The sequence below is a fragment of the Stegodyphus dumicola genome, chromosome 3, assembly GCF_044657685.1.
Source record: "Stegodyphus dumicola isolate Sdum_Otavi_A_Nest chromosome 3, ASM4465768v1".
In the NCBI taxonomy this organism is placed as follows: domain Eukaryota; kingdom Metazoa; phylum Arthropoda; class Arachnida; order Araneae; family Eresidae; genus Stegodyphus; species Stegodyphus dumicola.
In genome coordinates this window covers 239925899-239949293 of record NC_140770.1, presented here as the reverse complement: position 1 = coordinate 239949293, position 23395 = coordinate 239925899, and the positions used below count along the sequence as shown (strand labels likewise).

At 33.8% G+C, this 23395-nt stretch overlaps 1 long non-coding RNA gene across 1 annotated transcript in view; it reads left to right on the top strand.

Annotated features, from left to right (window-relative positions):
• LOC146998298 (uncharacterized) overlaps positions 1 to 23395 on the top strand; it is a 69582-nt gene that overhangs the window by 6342 nt on the left and 39845 nt on the right. The window lies entirely within an intron of this gene.

The window sequence follows — 23395 nt, the reverse complement described above, 5'->3', positions numbered from 1 at the left end:
TTTAGAGTCGCGTTAAATGCAAATGATACGTAGAAAGTATTTAAGTCAAAGTTCACTGACTTTGAGAGAGAGGGGTAGGGTTCCTGAATAGCGCGCGTTTGCCTTTTGGCTACGTCTCTCTAAAACTGTTACTACGCTCGGCCGTATTACGTGCCTTTAGATAGCTTCGTTAGTTAATTTAATATTACGGGCAAACTAGTTTAGAATTTGTGTTAGCTTCGGCTAAATCTCTTCAGTTAGTCATTAGCTAGTTCTTCTTTCTTACCTTAAGCCCAAGTGGAGGCTTTGTTGTACGCCCTGAGAAAGGGGCCATCTGTGAATCTTTATTTTGAGCAATAAAGGGTAATTAAACCTTCTTGAGTTTATGTTTCTGTTCTTGGACTTAAACGATTATTCGCTTAGTAGTTCATTAGGTTCTTCAACACTTAGTTTAGTAGAATAAAAGGGAGGAACATTGCATAGTTTCTGCTAATGAAATAATAAATGATATTTAAAGTAATTTAATTATATTACAATGATATTTAACTAATTATAAATCCTTTCAAGTCTGGAAGAGGCTATCGTTAAAAAATGAAGATGAAACTATTAGTAGATGAGAAAGAAACTAAACGTTAAATTTACTTACAATTCGTTTATTTTCACTGAATGAAAGGGAAAAAAGAATGTCGGCAAAGTTGGTGCAATTATTATTAATTTAAGAATACCGTGTGTCTCAAATATTAAAATTATTTTAATAACTTAGTTAATTTGCCGAAAAGAATAATTATAAAAGGATCAAATATACAGTTAAATATAACAGCAAATTTGCTTGCTTCCTCGAGCAAATTATAAGCGGCCGTTGCAACATCCGCACTAAATTAATAATTATTAAAAATCAGTCTTGTAAATGCAGGCGTATTCTATTTTCTCTAATTTCTACAGCACATGTAATGTATAAATAAATGTTAGCAGAGCATAGGTAGTTAAGAGCCGATCACCCAAACAATGATTTATCTTGTTTTTGAATTGTTCTAGAAATGATTTAAAAGAGAGGGAGGAGAAAAAACATTAAAATTCAACAGAATAATTGTTACTTTAAGTCATATTATTTAACCATTCATTTCACCCTATATTATAAAGTGCTGGCCGACTTTTCTTTCATGATATTTCTTCAGATTTGTGACAATATTTCAGCGGAAGTGTTTAGCGTAAATTCTATCAGGCTACAAGAAAGAAAAGCAGATGTACAAAAAGAGCGATTTAAAATGGAAAATTAAGAAATCCATTCGATTAGAATTCAAAAGCTGAACTGAAGCCCAAATTTAATTACGAAGTTCAATTCATGAAACCCACTTACTATTGAAGAATTTTACTATTTTTTCTCATTTTTTTTTAAAACCAATTTAGGTAAAAGCAAACTATAAATTATGAAGGCAAAAAATGTTATACAGAATTTTAGGCATATTCTTGTATCAAAACAAATTAAGTATTTTTGTTTTCATACACTCTCATTAATGAAATAATTTGCATAGCAATCATAAATCAAATTTCTAGAATGTCATTAAATAATTAAGAACATTTTTTTAAGTTCCTGTTTTCACATTAAAAAAATAAAATAATAATACATTATTTTTTTCACTGAAACAAATTTTAAAACTTATTCAATTCAAAGGATAACTAAAATAAGGGACTTATTACGGAAAATCTGAAAAATAATTAAGAAATTTTTATGAACATTCCCAAATGGTCGGTTTACCCCCCCCCAATGCCCAACTAAGCAACGTTTGCTTTTTACGTTAATTTTACGCCTCTAGTTTAATCAATATTTACTTCTTAGTATTTAAAATGAATAGACAAAATCTTTGTATCCAGAAGCTCAAATTATTCTGGTAATTTTAAAATGGCTTCTTCAGTTTTATCAGGCGCAATGCTTTTATAAGTAAGGTATTTCATATTTTGGATTTATCTACAAATAACTGAAAAAAGTCATAAATTCTGCTCATATTGAAATAATAAAAAATAAATAAATAAACCGTGTTAATGAATACCGACAAATGATAAACAAATCCCACAAAAGATCAAAAATCGCAGCCTTGAAAAAGCGTCTTTATAACTTTAATCACCCTAGAACTCTGGTTTTTATCATCCAACTGCGAATTTTAGAAGCTTCGAAGTTCTTTTAGGTTACTCGGTTACACCCGATGTATGCCGCTAGTTCACTTTGGAAACTACATGACACCGACATCATTATAATGACGTGGTAATTTTATCTTTCACAGCCGGTGACAGAATCTTTTTCCTTTTTTTTGGCCACTCCTTTCAACCTCTTTGATCATTTCCGAGTTACCGCTCATGATAATTCGACCAGCTCAAGATGTTTCTGGGTCATGGGAGCAAGAGTAGATTATTTGACATCACCTTGCCCAGGGAATTTCTGCGTAGACTTTGTTTCATTAGTTTATTTGTGACAAGATAATTCATTTATTCAATTTGTTTCTTATCACTGCAGCCTGTTAATAATTCCATATATTTTATTGCTTTGTGAACTAGTACATTCCAGGAGATAGATTTTAATTTCAGCAAAAACTTTATACAATGGGTGAACCAAAGCCACTAGATATTTTAAGAAATCGTGTAGAGCCATTAGGTTTATTTTGGAAGCAGGAGAGATGAAAAACATGCAACGCCTTTCCCGGGAATCGAACCGCAACAATTCTTTCCTCTGTCACATTCAGAAACTTTCTCGAATTATTTCTGTGTTTTTCGATAAGATATACTCAAGCAAAAGAATAGCAAGAACAAACACACACAATTTCGTGGGCTTGAAATAAGTTTACTCTTCTTCCTTCTTATAGAGCTTCTAGGTGGCGTTACTAGAGCCCAGGATTTGCATACCCGTTGCAGTTCTAATCATTCGCATAGCTTAATAAGGTTGAAGCAGGGTGCAAATTCAGTGTTTAGCAGATTGTTCCTTCATGTTGTTGTATTTTAGACGGCGACCAGTATGTTTGGATTAGATCGCCTTTACAGGAAGCTTTGAGCTACTATTACAAAATGCATTAACTTGCCTTTATAATTGTAACAAATGTGCCCAGACGGGTTAGTAACTCTGGCTGCTGTACCGAAGATCCTGGGTTCAAATCCCAGAGAATGGAGGGATGTTTGTAAAGGTACTTTATCCTGTACCTTTACAAACATCCTAAATATTCAGAAGTAATGGGATACAATATCCTAGATGTTTAAATATATCTATGTATTTCAATCATCCGTTTTATAAAACCTTTCAGCGCTCAATGAAAACTTCATATTTTAATTTACTTACTGTTTCTTGAAAGAAAAAATTATTGGAAGACATGCATTTTTTATTTTAACTTTTTCTTAAATAGTTACGAAAGTAAACAGTAATTGCTTACTTTCTGAAACTCCAGAACATTTCTAATAATAAATCTCAAGCAGTGCCGGATATATGATATCCGATGTGAATAAATTTTTCAATTAATAGTACTGAATCATTTGCAAAGAAGTAAAATTTTTTCGAGCATGCATTTTTAGTAGTTTAAGAACATATTAGCAGATATGATTTTTGATTTTCGTTTGATTAATCACGAGATTTAAGTGCACAAAACTGAGACTGCGCTAAACAATGCTCAGACCTGAGCTATCACGCATAATGGAAAAGTAAATTGCATATATTTTCCATCGTCAACTCCATCTCACGCGAAATGGTAGATTTCAGTCACGATTCTTTGATGGACAGGTGAATATACGATTATTCAGACGGTCTAGACTTTCGAAATAAAAGTAGCGTTCCACAAGGTTTAGTGCACCTGTGGATAATTTTACTGAAAAAATATTGCCAGAAAATTATGACAGATCGTGTAATTCAATTCTCAGTAAAACCTTTACACAGGAATTCTTTAGGGTCTACATATTTTCTATGTCATATAACTGAAGCCAAAGTGAGTAGATTTCGCGTATTTAAAGACTTCAAATATGTAAAAAGTGAATATCAGCTTTCTTGCATTTCCGCTATAAAACTGGAATGTGAAATTTTGTATTTCTGATTGAAAGCATAAGGAGATGTTGTCTTATTTACAAACACGCTATTGTTCACAATGAGCGATTTTTTTTAATTGCTATTATGCTGCATCCTTTATGATGAAAACTTAGAAGCTTTGTTGAAGAAGGCAGTGTACAGATCATTTTGTATGGTTTACTTCTTTGGATTCGAAAATTCCGAGCACAAGAATCTGCAGTTGCAGTTTTGAAAGGCAGAAATTACGTTCTATTTCCAAAGTTTGAATTTTTTAATGTTGCAGCTTATCAGAACTGCTATTTCGTCTAATTCCTTTGGCAAACATATTGGTGTCCTGATGTAAAACAGTGAGTTTACTTTAAACTATGTTCGTTGAAATTATAGAAGATACAAAACAGATGGGAAGGGTTTAATTACCCTTTATTCTTCACAGATTACACTTCTGGATACAAAGACCAGTACTTGTGGTCTGAACGTAAAAAATAAAAACTACAAACTAACTAAATTAAGTAAGAACTGACTTCAAATGCTTTACAAAGATTATTAACGCGAAGACTGGTGTTTTAGTCTTTACGTATGTAGTACGCTGAATGCGGGAAAGCTACTATACGTCCTTAGTATCAAGAGGACTCAATTTCTGGCCTTAAAGGCGGACAGCAACTGACTGAAAAGCGCGCGTGAAGTAAGGTGGCGAGAAGTTTCTCTCTCTTTCTCCAACTTCTTTTTGGCTAAAAGCCACAACGTAAATACTCACAGTTTGCAAGCTTAATTTGCATACTAAAACTAACCGCGTTTATTCTGACCGGAAGTGGAAATTAAGAGGGGACAGTAAAGTTTTAAAATAAAATAAACGTTAGTGAAACTTAAAATCCTTATAAGCTATCTTTCTGAAACTGACAAATTAAGTTGCAAAGCTAGGAAGGGCAACGTTTTTAAAAGTGAGACTAAGTCCTCAAATCATTCGTGAAAAATTTTTTCGCGAACCAACCAGCATTTAAGAGAATATAGTTATTACTTGATGCATTTACAGCATTAAGGAATTTTTTTCTAGTACCCCAAACCACGCCCATCAAGTGAAACAAAAAAGCACTGTAACACGATTTTTACAAGTTATATGGGATTGAACGAAAATATGAAAATTAGAGACGAAATATATACTACTTGAAATCAACTGCTGAGAGAAGCAAATATTATAAATACAATAAAATCTGCTTTCATAATACTAAACTTTTCTTGAAATATGGAATTTTATTATTGCCATAATTTTCTTTTCCCAAAACCTTCATCGCAGACATAAATATATCGGAACTAGGATGCTTATTTCTTTGACTTACAGCTTTTATTACCGAAATACTTGATAATGGTTGTTACTTTATTGCATTTATTTATTATATTTATTTTTGAAGGTGAATCCAGGCTTGCATGACAAAAAGAAATAATAATGTATCATTTTCAGCATGGATGAAAATAATTCACTAATCCTGATCTGTACAAAAGTGAGAAGCCATAGACTTAGTAATTTACATTTTAACCAAACTAAAATTCTCCTTTTCAAACTATTGTGAAGTAAAAACATATTTTATATGTTTTTACTTCACAATAGTTTGAAATATTATCGAGTGGCATACATTTTAAGAAAGTTTCTCCTCCTTCCAGCATGCCTTCGTGGTGTAAAGGTAGCACACTCGGTGCGTATTCGAGAGGTTCCATTACTCGAGTACCGGCGAGGGCATTACCGATTTTTTCAGTTTCTTGCTTTAAAAAAAAAAAAAAAAAAAAAAAAAAAAAAAAAAAAATGTCTCTGGAGCTCAAACTTAAACTGAAAAGGTGGTGGACAATAATTCGTTACCACCAGGATTTGGCGACTGAGTCCCTTAATCCGTAGTCGCTCTAAAAGGGGAAGCATATAAGGTAGTTTCTCCTCCTTCCACCATGTCTTCGTAGCGTAACGGTAGCACACTCGGCGCATATACGAGAGGTCCAGGTTCGAGTTCCAGGGAGCGCACTGAACATTTTTCATGTCTTTTGCTTCAAAATAACCTAATGACTCTACAGCATTTCTAGTTATCCTTGACGATCAAGGAATTGTAATTTATACAGTAATATATGTTTCACTTAAGTGTAAAAGAAAATAAAAATCAAATTTATGTAGATTAAAAGGATTGGTTAAAAGATAAGGGATTATTTCGTTACCTGCTCCTATAGTACAGTAGAGACATTAGGTATTTCGAAGCAGGAGTCATGAAAAATGAGCAGTGTCCTCGCCGGGACTGGAACAACGGACCTCTCGAATTCGCGTCGAGCGTGCTGACCACTACACTCGAATGCACGCTAAGAAGGCGGGAGAAATACCTTATAGAACTATTACATAAAGTAGAGGAATTCATTTAAACAAGAATCTAAAAATGCAAAGTATTAAGTTGAATTAGGACCAAAAACAGGATGACAAACAGCCAGCGATACATAATTATTAAGAATCTGAGCTAAGATTTTCCTTCAATTTTCAAGGTAATTTATAGGTCAATTTTCATTTTCTTTTTCTTTTCTTCCCGCCCCCTCCCAATGGTGGGTACTTGTTTATAACTGAAACTTCATTTTCCTTCAAATGATTTCAAGAGACATTAGCTTGTTCTGGAGAAGAAAACACGAAACATCAGCTATTCCTTCACCGAAATTTGAAATCCGTATCTTCCGATAGCTAGCCAGACGGGCTTACAGCATTAAGGCATGGTGAAAGGAGGAGGGCGAATTCTTTACAAATTATACAATGCGTTAAATAGCAAATCTTGCTATACTGGCCGAGAAATAATTAGCAAAAATGTACTTTTCTTCTAAAATAATTATGTAACTATATACTACATATATATTAGAAGACGACATTTTCGAGCTTATTCGAAGTTGGTGTTGATTTGTTTAGTTCATTGGTCTGTTAAATTGAGCCACTGTTAAATAATTTTTATTTATCCCTCTTGAATCTCTGAATTATTCCAAAATTTGAAAACTTTAAAATGTTTGAAATTTGACATGCATGGTTTACTGTAGTCAAATAAAAGCGTGTTCTCGGTTTTATTTATTTATTTATTTATTTATTTTCAATGGCATTTCCTGCCAAAAAAGGATTTCCAAAACCAGATAAATAGCCGTTCCGCTCATGTACCTACGCAGGTAGCTGATAGATAACAATAGTTTACAGATAATGCCATTGTTATATATTATATAAGAAGCAAATAATGTTCCTGATCGATACTCTTCACTGGCGAAGAACAGGAAAATGTAAATTCATTTTGGTGAAAAACCTAGGTGAGAGACCGATTTCAGTTAATCTTTTTTTCAGAAATTTGTGTCCTCTCCCTATAGGAAAGTAACTCAGCTTGGAAATTAATGCAGTAATGTAGAATTCTTTTTTCGAAAACTAAAAGGGCAGCCATCGCGAATTATACTCTTTCAGATAATCCACGGGAACTAAGCAACGTGACATCATGAACCATAAAATTATTCATTACAATACATTTATATATCTATAGATTTTAAGCTAAAGGGATTTTTCTTTCAGTTTTTCTAATGGAGTAGCCGAGGTTTGAAATCTTTGAACATTGTCTTTGAACCTAAGCTCGAATTAGATCCAGGCTGCAATTCCGAGGGACAGGCTTCGTGCAGGAGTATTTTTATGGCTTTCCCCCAATGTAACATAAAGAGCGAGTTTGCTCCACTAAGATATTTCTCCCCTTAACATAGACAGCTCTGATGCACTTTGTTGCATCAACGAACCCCCCAAAACTTTGAATTTTGAACAGGGGAAAAGAAATGTAAAATATTAATTTTTTACCTTTGTTTCCAAAGCCAAAAAGAAAATAAACTGGAGATATAGAAGTTAATACTTATAATAAAAGAAGATAATTTGGAGTATATAAATAAGAGTATATAAATTAATTAGTTACTAAATTCTGAATGTGAAAAGAACTAGTATCAAGGACGTAATAAAATCTATAAAAGCGGCAGGTGTTCCTATTAAAACATTAACATTTCACTGGCGTCTGAAATGTGTTTCAGTTCTTTTCCCGGAACACGTTCTTACTTCCATTTAAGGAAACAGAAGTTGAAAACTTAATGGATATTAAAGAAGAGCGCTAACAAGTCTTTCGCGTGATGATATCATGATGCAGTCAAAGGTGTTCCGAACTAATCAAATGTTCTTTATGCTGATTGAGACTTCGCATATTTTGTTTCACAAATCAGCAACGAAAATTAGCGCTATCATAACAATAAAAAAATGAATCGAAAATATGTTTTATACTTAACAGTAATGATTTCATAGAACCTAGGAACGGTAAATGTCAATTCCTATTGTTTTTTTATTTGACTGATGATGCTTTCTTTAACATTTTTATTGTGTTCTTTAATTACTTAACTTTATCGTTTAGTCATGCTACAATAAAATTGGTAAAATATTACAGAAATAGTTTTCAGGGACTTAAAATTCAACTTTTCGGGGATTTTATTAGATTATTAGAATTTTTTGCCATATAATGTGTTTTTCTAGCAAGCAGAATGTGGTCTATATAAAACAGTAAAATTTAAATAAAAATGTCTTGCGAACATAGATTTCTTACATAAATAAAACTTTTAAAAACTTCGGTTTATAGCTTCAGCGAACAAATTTTCAGAAACATATTATTATTCGAGCCGGCTTCCTTAGCTTATCCAGAGTTCAAACTGCGGAGAGGGCATGAATGTAAAGTATCTTTGTGACATGGAGGCACTGAAAATACTGACAAGCCGAAAGAACTATCGAAAGGTTGGTAACTACCGAAAGATTAATAGGAAACACTCCAATTAGTCTCCAGAGGAATTCTTCTTCGTAACTTGCTTACAGTTGGGAAAAATCGAATTGTCATAGATTAGGTGTCAAAGGCCTTGGATAGCATTAAACAGTTATTACCTCTTGTCTATGGTGCCTTAAAAGGAACTGCACAAACTATTGTTTTCGAAAATGCGTATCAGCTCACCAAATAAATTCAAGGCCCTTTCAGAGCCAAAATTTCATGTGAACTGATTTCTGCAGATGGAAAACTTACGGAACTGTCTTGCGGCTGTACGCAGAAGTACAGATGCAAGATAATAATTACAATATGGTTGTTGGATTCTACACCCTGGAACTAACTGCTTTTTGCATTATCACGAACGATGTTCTTATAAAACATCATATTTGTTCAAAGGAAGTTTTTTTAAGGCCACTGTAAAATAATAAAAGTATCGTTAGAAAATTCATCATGGAACAAGAAACGAGGCGGTTACATCCAGTTTGATTCTTCAAATTGGACGAATCAAACGGTATTCCCATTTCACTGCACATCAAAGAGAGTAGGAATGAAAGAGGTTTACTCTTCTCTTTAATTGTGACTCGTTTACTCAATGTTATAATTGCTCAAAATATGTACATTTTAGGAACATTAAATTATTTTGTACATTTTACAAGCAATATTTCTGAATTTGAAATACAAGTTTGATTTATTTTTTAATTTAAAACTGCAAATCCAAGTTATAGACAGGCTTTGAGCCCTGTGAAAAAATTCTGATAGCTTATGAATATATAATGATACAGATGTAAGAAGATAACACTTAACATGTATTTAGTGTTAATTTTGAAGGAAAATATCCCATGAAACTCGACATACACACGACGGTTTCTGTTTTTCCCTGAAGAAAGTATTTTAGTTACATACACTGCTTCATTATTTAAAAGATATTACCGCCCAGGAAGGAGAATTTAGTACTTTAAGGATATTTCAAAAGATCATAATTCAAGAAAAGTTATCGAAATAGTTAAAAATGAACGTGAACTTTGCCATGTTGTGTGTAAAGAATGTTTAATAAAATTAGCGGACAATCGCAGATCATATCTTAGTCGTTATTAAAATTTTTGTGAAGTCAAAAATGCCTATTTTTATATTAAGGAGACATTCAACGGAAAATAAACAGCATACATTCTCTTGGAAAAATTCATATTTAGGAAGAAAGCAACTTAATAAAAATAGCATTCTCTTTTCTTTTAGAAAACTCATGTGTACGGTAGCCTCAGAGTTTGCACTCTAAATGCCAACGCTAGATAGTCGAACCATTAACAGGTGAGTAGACATGCTCTGACACTACAGAAACAATAACTCTCAATAATGTCTCCACTTGATATTACAAACACTGTAAATTTACGTCAAGTGTCAAAGTATTTTGTGTTCTGCACTGTGCCTGTCATTAAAGCTGCTCGATATCAGGGAACGTATCGATCAATGATTCTGCAGTTCCTCTGATATCGTTATCAATCATAACGATATCAGAGAACCGAAAATGCATCAGAAAAACTTAAAGGGAGGGACTTATTCCGTCTCTAAAATGTACCAAACAGAGAACTCTCTGAAATTCTCAATTAAATAAAACTTCCTATCACTTGCTGTTAGCAAAAGCTCTGTCCTCGCACAATGAAGACAATAATGGCAGTTAACCTTTCAAGCCCACTAAGGGGGCTACATTACACCTTTTAATGCATATAATACTTGATTATTAATTTGTCGTTGATGTTACTGGGGGTGTTATTATTGATTATTAAGCTTTTCGTAGATTATTAATAAGCCGCCCAGCCGGGAAAGTGGTTAGTGACTCTTACTACCACGCCGAAGGACCTGGATTCGAATCCCAGAGAAGGCACGGATGTAATTTGTCCGTCTATTTATAGGAGGCAAAGGTGGCACTCCACCTGTTAGATGCTTCCATAATAAAGAAGCTACTACTTCCGGCCTTAGTAATTGCCAATGCTTATAAACGGCTAGAGCCCGCCATTAGAAAAAGTATTATTAATAAATACGTTAAATTCAATGCTGCAGTTATTCGTGAGCTAAAACATGCAATCCAAATAGCGTGAAAACATATACCACACGCCGTAGAAAATTCATGAAATTAAAAAAAGATTATGGTTTATATAAAAAATTTTAGATTGCAAAATTTTGGCTTTTCTGACAAGGCAACAGCAAACTTCTTATCATCGGTGCAGATTTTTTAAAAAAAAATATAGCCATGTAAAATAAAACTGTAATATAATTTTTCTTGCATTTAGTGTTTTACAATAATCATTCCAATAATAAGAAAAGAGAAGGAAATTTTTTTTTATCAACAGCTTAATGTTTCGCGCTTACTAATGTTAAGTTAGAAATTTCCAAATTTTTATTCCGATTTTTGTTTTTGAGTTACAGCTCGTATAAAGTAATAACCGAAACATGAAAATATATCTCTGCATATCAATGTAAAATTAATGAACTCATATTTAGAAATGGTACAAAAGATCTAGCTCTAGCACCAGACGTAAGTTTCATCTTATGTATTTGATTAAAAGAATAATAGTAAGAAAGACAGCTTTCAATAGAATGTTATCCATTTATGCTAACGCTATCGTACCCTGTTTCTTCTAAAAATTTTATGTAAATTGGCACATCAGAAAGTCACCTCGGCTCTACATAAATTGTAATCATCAACGTGTAATGAAGATAAATGATGTGTTTTCTCTGCCACTTTGCTGACATTCAGCATATCCTTTTATTGCATCCTTCACCCTCATCAAATGCCCTTCGCTCGATAACCGCTCTTTAAGATATCAGCCATGAAACCCAAATCATCTGGGAAACGATATCAACTGGACGTAATTCTCGAAAAGCCCAGATGCCCTGGAACAGCAAATAAACGTTGTCAAACCGTTTGACACACTTTTCCTGCCCTCTCCATGGAGAAGAGACCAATAAGAGTTTCTGATGCTTGTAGTTCTAGGAATTAAATCCATATGGAATGTTTTTATTGCTTCGTCTGGAGTCAGTTTGTGGTCTGTATTGAATGACATCTGTCCTGCTGCGATGATGTATTGTTCAGTTCACCCACTTCTGGCCTCTCCCGCTTGGAACCACACATATGGATTGCGTGTTACATAAAGACTAAGTGCAACCCTCCCCTTGTTTATTTGAGAAGAAACATGAAAAGTCTAGGGATATTTTTTCGAAATTTTAATAGCGTGCAAACTACGCCGTAATAAGTGAAATGGTTTTATTAACAAGTATATAACTATATGCGTAGAGCGGATTTGATGATTTCCATATCAATGTTGCTAAGGAATGATGCCGAAATATTAACGAGCATTGTGGGGGATGGATGTATTACAGTTCATTCAAACATACTCACGTCTTAAGAATTACTTTAGGAAGGTGGTTTCTATTATGATTAATGCAAGCTTGTATTTAAATTTCGCATACCGCAACACAATACTGCGATATCAGCAATCTGGCTGAATTTCGCTTACGGTTATGAGTGAAACAACAAACATATGCTTCATTTAAGCTATTAGATAAAGGGAGTTCTAGACAACATACACGATGGACTTGCCACCGCACATACGCTTCTCCTCTAAGAAAAAAAAGTATTTCGGACCGTTAAGCCGGGAGTTCCAACCGTGAAATTAAACGTCCGGGGATGTTAATTAATTAAACGCTCGATGAACATTTCTGCTTCCCACTTAAGCGCATGATATAACACCATCTCGGGAATCCTTAACTTGATATTAGACATGACGCGCTGTTGCATAACATTACGGAAAATATTCATTCTCCGATTTCATGAATGGTAATGCAACCAATTTTCTAATGCACATTTTAAGACTTGAATATTTAAATAACTTGCAACACACTTCTTCGTATTCATAATACTACACCTCATTTCCTGGTAACATTGCCATGAATGCTACGTCCCATCGTATGGATTATTGAATAGAACAATATAAACGGGTAAACACCTGCTATCTGAAACCTTATGAGTATAGATTCTCCTTGAATATCCCAATAGAGCTGCGGCATGAAATAAATTTCTATTTAATCACTTTTAGAAACTTTAAACTGCTAATTTGAACAACATTTATCTATGATAGCTTTCTTAAGTTAAGCCGCCGCAGACGGTATAGTGCATAGGGCAGCCTACTGCGATACCGAAAGGCCCGGCTTCGAATACCGGGGAAGGCATGGTTGAAGTTGTCGATTCCTTCATAGGAAGTAACAGTGGCCCACCTATTAAGTGCTTCCACAATAAAGTGGCCACCACATCCGGCTTTAGTAGTGGCCAGGTCTAAGTCCCTCAAATTCCCACCAATGGGAAAAAGAAAAAAAATCTTTCTAAGCTAATTTGCTGTTTGACTTTTTAAGCTTTCTAAATGCCTATGCGCAAATATAATAATTGTAGTACTGTTCCACAGTTACGAATTGAAAAGTTTTACATAAAATGTTCACGAATCTCTTTCAAAATAAAATTTAAACAAAAGTAATGAGTTTTAGTCTAAATATAAATAAATACAACCTTTTAAATACATTGATTATAACAATTTTTTATGATTCGCTAGAGACCAACCATCTTCTTCAAGGAACAAAGTGCTTAGTCAATCTCGCATACTTTTCAATAAAACATAATCTAAATTAATCTAAGTTGAATTTTGTCTAATTTTAGATGCTGAAAGTGCTGCCATACGTTTGCAAAGATTTAAAATGAAAAAAGAATGCTGAAAAACTTCTAATATTTATCAAGGAATTTTCTTTTTAAATACGAAGTAAATATTAAAACAAATAATTTTTGCACAAACTTCGTACAAAATAGTATTCGTACAAAAAACATGTATGGTATTTCGCTAATTTATAAACACATCTTAATAATGTTCTACAATAATAACACAAAAAAATGTAACTTTTGCAAACACGGAGGGGCCATTTATGTTCCTAAACGCACGCAAGTAATAACGGGCGAATGATATAGTGAAATACTGAACTATAGCTACCCAAGCACCACCGTTTTATAGCTTTGAATATATAAGCTAAGGAGTATTGGTTAGACGTAATTTTCTTTCTGTCTTTCTTCGTAAAAGCAAACGAAAATGTTTATAAAAGTTTGCAGCATATAAAATATACACCGAATGAAACTGTAGCTTGAATACTCCACTGCAACTTGCAGGGTCTAAGGGAATTGCATTATCAACCGAGAACTTCATACTTACTTCAGTGTTTTCGGAGCTCTGCCCAAAGGCTAACTAAAGCTTTTACACCAATTTGATTCTGCGACAAATAAATTTAAAATAACTTACTGTTCTAAATAAAGTGTCAGCTTTAATAGTTGGCTGCTAACTCAGTCCTCTGACAGGACAATGGGAACGATGGTCAAAAGACGTTCACACAAGGGACAGATTTTATTATCACCAAGCAGTTCTACTTCTGTATCTTAATGCCTACGACAGTATTTCTTATATATCCGCTAAACTTAAATGCTTTTAGATAGCCTTGAATTAAACAGGCAGAGCAAAGTATAGCAAAAATTATAATTACTTAGCAAAATTTGATAAATTATTTAAAAAATATAATTGATACAGTGATTTAATAATTTGAAGCAGAAAAAAAAGTTACCTTAATTCGGTAATGTTTTTGATTTTAAACCTCGGATTATATTATTTCGTTACTTAAAAACGCTGCGTACAGTTACATATTCATTAAGAAAAAAATAATAAAATAATTTATTCCTCTTAGTATACACGAAGGAGATTATTTTTAATTCTCCTTTTAGCTTATTCTTGCTTCATGAAATACATTACTCATCATCGTTGCTCATAAGAAGTAAAACTGATAAAACTGTTAAGACCTTTTGTTATATCTGTAATTATTATAGCAGTTTTATCCTCTACAGTTTCTTATACTTGGAAATTTTTTAAACCTGTCTGCACCTGTCTGTCTGCACCTCTTCTTGTAACATATTTAAAGTGTAATCTCCGTAAGTCCTTCTAAAAAATTAGATTGACTATAATCTAATTTCAGCATGAGATGAAATCAACCTTTGCTGTTGTATTCAAGAAACCTTCGTTATAATATATAATTAATTCGCAAATTTGTTAAAAATATCACTCTTAACTAGTCATGCGGTTCCTAACTGCTCAGACCAGATTCATTTACCCTGAGAAGATTTAGAAATCAAGCATGTCAAATTTTATTGCAACAACTTGTTGCGTAGAAAAGAAAGATTATGGTCCAAACATCAGGTGAAACCAAAATTCGAATCATTTAGTTACTTTTAAACGGGTTTATTACTCGCGTTAAAAAAAGTTAAAAAGAAAAGTACATTGACGTGTTTGGATCCACCTGATTGCCAGGCTTCAAGGTTATCGAGGTAACCTTGAACTAGTGCAATCGACTTCATTGTGACTACTGACCTTCATAGGAAGAAAATGGGAAAGCAAGAAGAGCTTCTTTTCATTAAAGAATTAGTAAGCATTAGACGTCTGACAGATTCGCAACGAAAATTTCTTTTCAAGGACAGGCAATTAGTCTTGGTCCTAAAACGCGAAGATCTTTTAATCCACCTTAATTTTCTCAGCAAACGTTTTTGAAGAAGAGTCACGTGCGACATAAAAATATTTAACGGTGTTTGGTGGGTAAAAGATATTTATTAATTTGTATACTTTGAATAAGCAACAAATAATAATAATAGCTAAACAATAAAAAGTAAAAAATCTGAACTTCCTTGTATGGAATATTAAATTATGTATACGGATTTTTTGCTGCATTTCATTTAAACTTTTCCTCGAAAATTCATTACAGATATATTTCTCACTCAGTTAATTCAGTTCTCACTTCGCGGCAAAAATACATAAAATTTCAAAATATCTTCATTAAAAATTACAAAATATATAAAAACATAAAACAACAAATACAGTTAAAACAATTTTAAAAAACAACGCAAAAACAAGCAATTCGGCCAGCAGACAAGAAGGCAGATTTTTCCGTGCACAAAACTGAAAGCATACTTTTGGATCCACTCGGCACAAAGACACTGAAGGTGCAAGCAAATACGGCTGCTATTGTTTAAAAAAATTAGGGCAAATGCACTTAAGCAACTTTTAAACTGTTGATAATTCTACAACTATTGCATGCGGATTAACTAAAGGCATAAAAAAACCTAACCTGAAGATAAGAACAGCATAATTCAATCATGTTTGAAAGCAGAAAATACTCAATTTATCAGCATATAAGAATAAAAAAATCTGAGCTCACTGAGTAACAGAGTGGGTACATATATATATTTACGTACTTTTAGTGCAGCCGATTGCAACCAAAAAGGGAGGTGCACAACTACATGTTATAGCAGTCCTATATCAGAATTTCAATGTCTGAGGCAGACGGTATAGTGGTTAGGGAAGCCTGACTGCGATACCGAAGGGCCTGGGTTCGAATCCCGGAGAAGGCATGTTTGTAACTGTCCGCCCCTTCATAGGAGGCGAAAGTGGCCCATCTGTTAGGTGCTCCCATAATAAAGAGACCACCACGTCTGGCCTTGTATAGATTAATGGACTGTGTTACACTGTAACTGTTCACAATCTGCCATTGGAAAAAAAAAAAAAAAAAAAAACTGTCTGGGGCTACTCGTTTTTCAGTTATGCGAAATATATATGTACGTACAGACGCCACGAAAAACTCTCTTTTGAATTCATTTTAAATCAATTTTATAATCCGTTTGGGAAAAAAGTGCTTTTATTCTGGTCTTACGTACACATGTCACGCAAAAACATCGTTAAATTGCATTCGATAGCGGATTAAATGGATGTTTTCGTTGAAATATGATAACTGGAATTTTTCGTGATTACAATTCTTCTTTTACTTCTATAAGTTAAAACAGTAAAGAATAAATTAATTATATTAAGAATGAAGCGATAGAAGAACCATTTTGCTCTTGCGCATACCCTGCCCACAGATTTATTTGGCGAATATAATGTTATCCCCCCCCCCAAAAAAAGGGGGTACACATCGAAATAAATAAATTAGAAAATATAAATTGAAGATATCTCGCATTCTTTTTCCAACATCAGAAATTCGCCCTTAATGCGAAAGGTAAAAATTTGTGGCTTTTCAAAACAGGAAGTTATTGCCAATAAAAGAAGCCTAAATTTGAAACATTAAGAAAGATCTGCATTTTCTAGTTACAGTCTGGCATAGGAGTTATTAATGTTTATATCATTAGTATAATTAATAAAATAAGTTTCTTACCTTTTATATATTTGCACATTTAATAATTATTGCAAAGCCAGAAGGCTATCTAAGGGAAAGAATGCCTTTGTGTAGGATTTTTTAAGGAAAACTAGATATGCAGTTATATATGGAGGGATGGGGGAAAATATAACGAAAATAATATGTAGCCCGAATAAAAATTTCCATCGTGAATACAGTACCATCAGTATCAAAAATAAAATCTAACAGTATAATTTGGGAGATGTACTCAACTGCATATTATATATGTGTATTAGTTTTAATCAAATGGTAATGTAGTAGGTGAACATGAGTCAATGCTTTTAATTATTAAAAGGGAAAAAAATAGTTTTTAAACACTTCGAAGGAAATCTCCTCAGGGTGCTTATTATTTAATTTTAGTTGGCGATTTTGGCGCTTTAGCAAAATGAAAAACATTCCACTTGAGAAACTATTTGTTGCAACCCTCATGTGCAAGTAATCCAATGAAATAAATACCCAGTTGCAGCTCAGATGGCATAGTGGTTAGCGAAGCCTACTGCTGTACCGAAAGGCCAGAGAACGCATGAATGTTTGTAAATGTATAGTGTCTTTGCGGCATGGGAGCACCCCAAACTTATATGGTGAGCCGTAAGTCCTCTCGTGTGGTTTGGTGGTAGGGGAGAGGAATGGAGAACACTCCTGGCGTTCTCTTCCTCAAAATTGAAGTAGAAAGTAGAAGTCCAACCTCCTTGAGGCTCTGGCAACCATTCTTCCATGAAATTGCATGGACAAGATCACAACAACAAATGCACAGCTATGTCTCGAATAATTTTGTTTCTTGTTAAATAATTGTATAAGTCTTCACGTAGTGTTAATTTATGATGAAATAATACTATTTAAAATTTTGTTTCTATTTCTCTGTGTCATTTTAGAGGGCTGATATTAAATATAGGATTTTTGTATTCTATATTTTAAATTTCTGGAGAACGAACTCTTCAATTAGTAATTATTTCAGTCATTAACTTTTTCTTTTTTTTTTTTTTTTTTTACGCTTATTCAAGTTTAGATTTTATACTCATGTAAGAATAGATATTTCTTCTCTTTACAAAAACTTAATTTTCGTGTGAAATATGACTTGGATGTCAGATTGCAAGATCCTTTCCCCCTCTTTCTTGATTACTTGCAACTGAACATAATTGAAGAATTACTGTAATCAATTTCGGCTGAAGAAATGAAACTCAAAATGAGAACTGTCTTGAACCCACCTGTTTAAGTCTAAAATTTTTTGTTGGCGCTCTACACACCTGTTTTCTTTGAATTCGAAGATAAAGTTCTTACGATATTTTAAATTATTTTTCGCTACTGCTTTGAGCTTCGAGTAATACAATGGAATCTCTTCCTACTATAGTTCTGATGATGGTAATTTAAGCTTATGCCGGCTAGAAATCAGACCGATACGAGAAAAAAATGAGAAAATAAAAACTTTACGTCTTTTAGATAGTGATCTAGCTTGACTCATCAGAATGCCACACATTATTATTAAACTAGATTTACTAACGAACTAATTATTTACATGTATACATCCAGCTATATGATGGAGAAATTCTAACTCGTCGCCATTTACATTCCTTTGCGCTCTTCTGTCTAGTGCTTCTCAGTTTTGCGTCTTTTAATGGCGGCTTTCTTGCAACTCCATCTGTCGGCGGATTGCATTCGGTATTCTGACATGGGAATCCACTCGATTTTCAAGAGGTATAAATTAATTTTCTAATTACTGTGTATTCTTACATTAAATCTGTAACACACATTATCTAACATACACATTACGTTTACATTAATCTTATAATGCAGAATACACATTACTGATACATTAAATATGCACATTATGCTAAAAAAATTGATATGATAATAACCACACTTAAATTCACATAAATTGTTTAAATGTACTCGGATAGTTAAATGTTACAAATTCTCTCTAAATTATTACTAAGTACATAATAAATTTAAAACAAAACTGATTCATTATCGGGCCTAAAATGGTAAGTACTAAAATAATCACAAGTTATTTCAATGTAAAATAAGTCTTTCAGCCTAATGTTCAAGATGTTCTTAAATGTCCAAATTATTTTGAGGCCTTAACAGCAATCATATGCGTATAGACATAAAAAAAAAAAAAAAAAAAAAAAAGAAAGGAAAGTATTTACCTTAATCGATGGAAAATTTACCATCATTAGTATTATAACTGGTCTGTGTCTTGATCATCATACCTGGGCTCGCACTTCCACGGTTTTAATTGACTCACATGAGCTGTGGTGGTGAAACAACGACATCGGTCCTTCGGCTTCTAGTTGTGTTGTTATATAAGTATCACTCTGTAATGCTTCCGTTATTATAAAATGGTTTCGATATTTCAGCTGTGTTTTAGGAGGTTGACCTGCGCCTTTAGAAGCACATCTCATCACAATGATTTTTCCTTGTTTAAATATTAATGTACGACATCTCTTTCGCTCCTAAAACTATCGTCTTAGTCTGTCCGAGGTCCATACAATAGCCATGAACTCCAATTTGCTAGAATTTTCTCTGCTTCTGTTGTTTTCTTACTTTTAACACAGTAAAAAAGATACCAGATGATCTTCATCACACTGCATTAGCATTTCACTCAAACCTTCAGCGCTTGCATCGCAATGGATTTCAGTATCTGCATGCGGTTGATAAATACAGGCTTATCAGTGAGTTGTTTCTTTAATAGTTCAAAAGAAACCATTAAAGAAACAACTCACTTCTTTTGTTCTTGCTTCCATTCAAAATCTTGATTCTTTTATGTCAATCTGGTCAGTGGTTCGCTTTCTACAGTATATTTTCGGCACAAATCATCCGTACAATGCATTTACACCCAAGAATCTTCGTACTTTGTGTACATTCTTTGGTTTTAAAAATTTTGTTTTGGCTTTCATTTTCCTTGATATCTTCTCCGTTTATAAGAAAGCCAAGATAATCTACTTCTTTTCTCCAAGATTCGCATATAGATAATTTAAAGATTAAACTTGCCTTTCTTAGGCATTCCAATACCTCTTTTTATTTCAAGATCATCTCTGCCCAAGATTTTGCAAAAATAAGAATGTCATATAAATATCACAATGCCTTAGTAGGGAGGTAGGTATTCAGTAGGGAGCCTAGGTAGGACATGTGACATTAGGAGTTGAAACTCTGCAGAAGCGCTTGCTAACCTAAAGATCAGGCCCACCAGCGGCCGAACGGTAAAGTCGCTGAACACTGGTAGTTCGGTCCGAGGTTCGAATCCCGCGAACGGGCTGGCTGCATGTACGCTTTCGTGGTTTTCCCCATGTGTAACGTATATACGAGCCAGTTTCCCTTAGAAAGTCCTCCACGAAGGCATCCCTCCCCTTAGGCAGATAGCCCTCGTGGCTTTGCCATAATCACACACACAAACTCGAAGATTATCCTTTTGAAGTGTGCTGTTTCATCTGGGCTGAACGCTGAACTTATTCATTGTATAGAGAAATAATAATTACTAAAATATAAATAGAATTAATTTAAGTTAGCATATTTTCGCAAAAAGTGGGAGAATCTTCTCACGCATATTTTTGATTTTTAGGTACTATATAATGTGATATATAATAAGCCTCAATTTCACGAATGTTCTTTCAAATAGTTAAAATATGTTTCCAACAAAAATCATCCATGTTGGAGTAAGTGTTCATTAGATTCTGAGAAGAGGGTTTTAATTTAACATTTTTCCCCCTCTAATCATAGATTTGTTTGACTCCTTTGTTTTATTTATTATTATTATTTTTGGTTAGCCATTGAAATTATTTACCTCTTAATTTTAATCAATATTTATAGTTTTTGTTAGTAATGTAGTCAACATTCTAAAATTTTAATTCAAGCTTTCAACAGTCAGTTCTAGAGTCTAAATAACCATCAATTTTTTCCATGAAAAAAAATAAAACGTATTCCGCGTATTTTTGTTTACAACTCTTAGTTTACAGTCTGTTTTAGCCTGGCGTCCAAAAATTAACACTTTCGGCATATTTTACTTTTTCATTTTCATAATGGCAAGAAAGTGACTGAGACTCACAAACAGATATGTAAAGTTTATGGTGTTGATTGCTTAACAGAACGCATGTGTCAGAATTGGTTTAAAAATTTTCGTTCTGGAGATTCTCATTTGAAGTTGGCCAACCTTCTGGTGTTAATAATGACAAAATTAAATTATCGCTTGCACAGTTATATGACCATTGAAACCAATCGTCATATAACTGTGCAAGCGATTGTAGAAAAGTTAAATGTATCATATACAATAGATGAAAATCAAGTAAGATGTCTTGGACTCGTTTAAGAAGCTCGATATTTGGGTTCGAACCCAAATATCGAGATTAGTAGTATTAAGTGAAAGGAAGTATTAAGACTGATTAAAGACTGATTAGTAGTATTAAGACTGATTAGTAGTATTAAGTGAAAGAAATTCACTTAATACTACTAATCAGTCTTTGAGGTATGCATTTCAAACGTAATGCATTCGACGCTTTTTGAAACGAATTATTACTGGTGATGACAGTGGCGTAGCTAGGGTGGGGCAAGGGGGGACACTTGTTCCCGGGCGCAGCATCCAGGGGGCGCCAAATTGATGCTACGAAATTTTTTAATGAAATGTTTTCTATTCTTGGCACACAGAAAGGGGCGCAAATTCTTCAGTTGTCGCCGGGCGCTGGAATCCTAGCTACGCCACTGGGTGATGAAACGCGGATCGTCTACAATAACATTAATCGAAAAAGATCATAGTCCAAGCCTGATGAATCAGCACAAATCATATCAAAAGCTAAATTGCATCGAGAAAAGATCTTGCTGTCAGTTTGGTGGGATTACAAAGGTGTTTGTATTTTATTTTGAACTGGTTTCAAACAACCAAATAATCAGCTCAGATGTTTACTGCCAATTTATGAAAGAGGAAGAAGCAATCAAAGAGAAAAGGCCAAAATTGGCACATCGCAAATTTATAGTTTCATCTCTATCTTTTGTTAAGTATTACACTTAGAATAATCAAATAATCAAACTCCAGCTTTTGATTTAAAAAATTCAAGCGGGAAAGCTTAAGTTTTTATGCTTATTAACCCATTACTTTAATCTTTTCTACTTTCCTCAGCTCTCAACAGGATGCAAGTGAGTTAGTGTATATTACAGGGTTCATGTCACTAAGAGATGGAACTAAATATTTCAAAACCAAGAAGTCCACATTTACATCATTTTAAAAGTGGTGAAACAGGTTTAAAATGGAAAGAAACATTCAATTCTAAACAATTATTTCAGTGGCAATTTTTTTCACTTTCTTTTGGACTTTGTTTACTATTAGGTCATAGACATCCTCTTGGTATACACACTGCCTTCCAAAAGTTAAGGAATAGCATGTTTTTAAAAGCTCACTATTACAAAAATGTCAGTAACGTTTAAATTCACAGTTCATATGCATGACAGTAACGAAGTTTAAGAAAATATATGCAAAAACAATAGGTACTACTTTTATTTTATAGAAATGAATACTTACATAGGAGTTGGGGGGGGGAAATGTAATTTTTGTTCATGAGTGTTGACTTTCAGTTGTTATTACAATTTTGTGGACAATAATCAGGACAGTCTATCAAAGTCCAGGAAAAGTCGTTTGCCCGATTCATTGAGGTGGCTGGCGATCGGATGATGGAAATTTGGATGTCACAAGCTGATTCTGCTAGACGTCTCAATGTCTCTCGTAGTGTTATCCACCGGCTATGGAATGAGTTTGAATCCGAGGATTCCGTGTCTAGAAGACATGTTCCAGGCAGACCTAGAGTTACATGAGCGGGAGACCATTATTTAGCTTTTTCGGCCCGAAGGAGGAGTAACATCCCTGTAGCTCAGCTCATGGCAGATCATTTAGTGGCAACAGGAACAAGAATCTCAGCTACTACAGTGCGCAGACGCTTGTACAACACAAGTCTGTATGCAAGACGACCAGTTGTTTGTGATCCTTTGACCCGATAAAGGTTTTGAAATTAAAAAAGAGCTTTCAGCATCGACTGCTGACCTTTCTTCGACTCCTATTCTAGCCATGTTTTGTTCGTTTGATTAGAAAGGCTCAGCCAAAGCTTATAACTTGTGAATTTCCATATTTAATTTTATGTGAACTTAGTTCCGCAAGTACCGATGGCGTGTGTTGTAATGATGCAGCTGTGTAGTTTCAAGCTATAATAAAATGTTTATTTTAAAGTTTCATCTGAATTCGCAGTTGCTTTTACTACAATACACGGCGGCCAGAAGTGACGTCACCTAA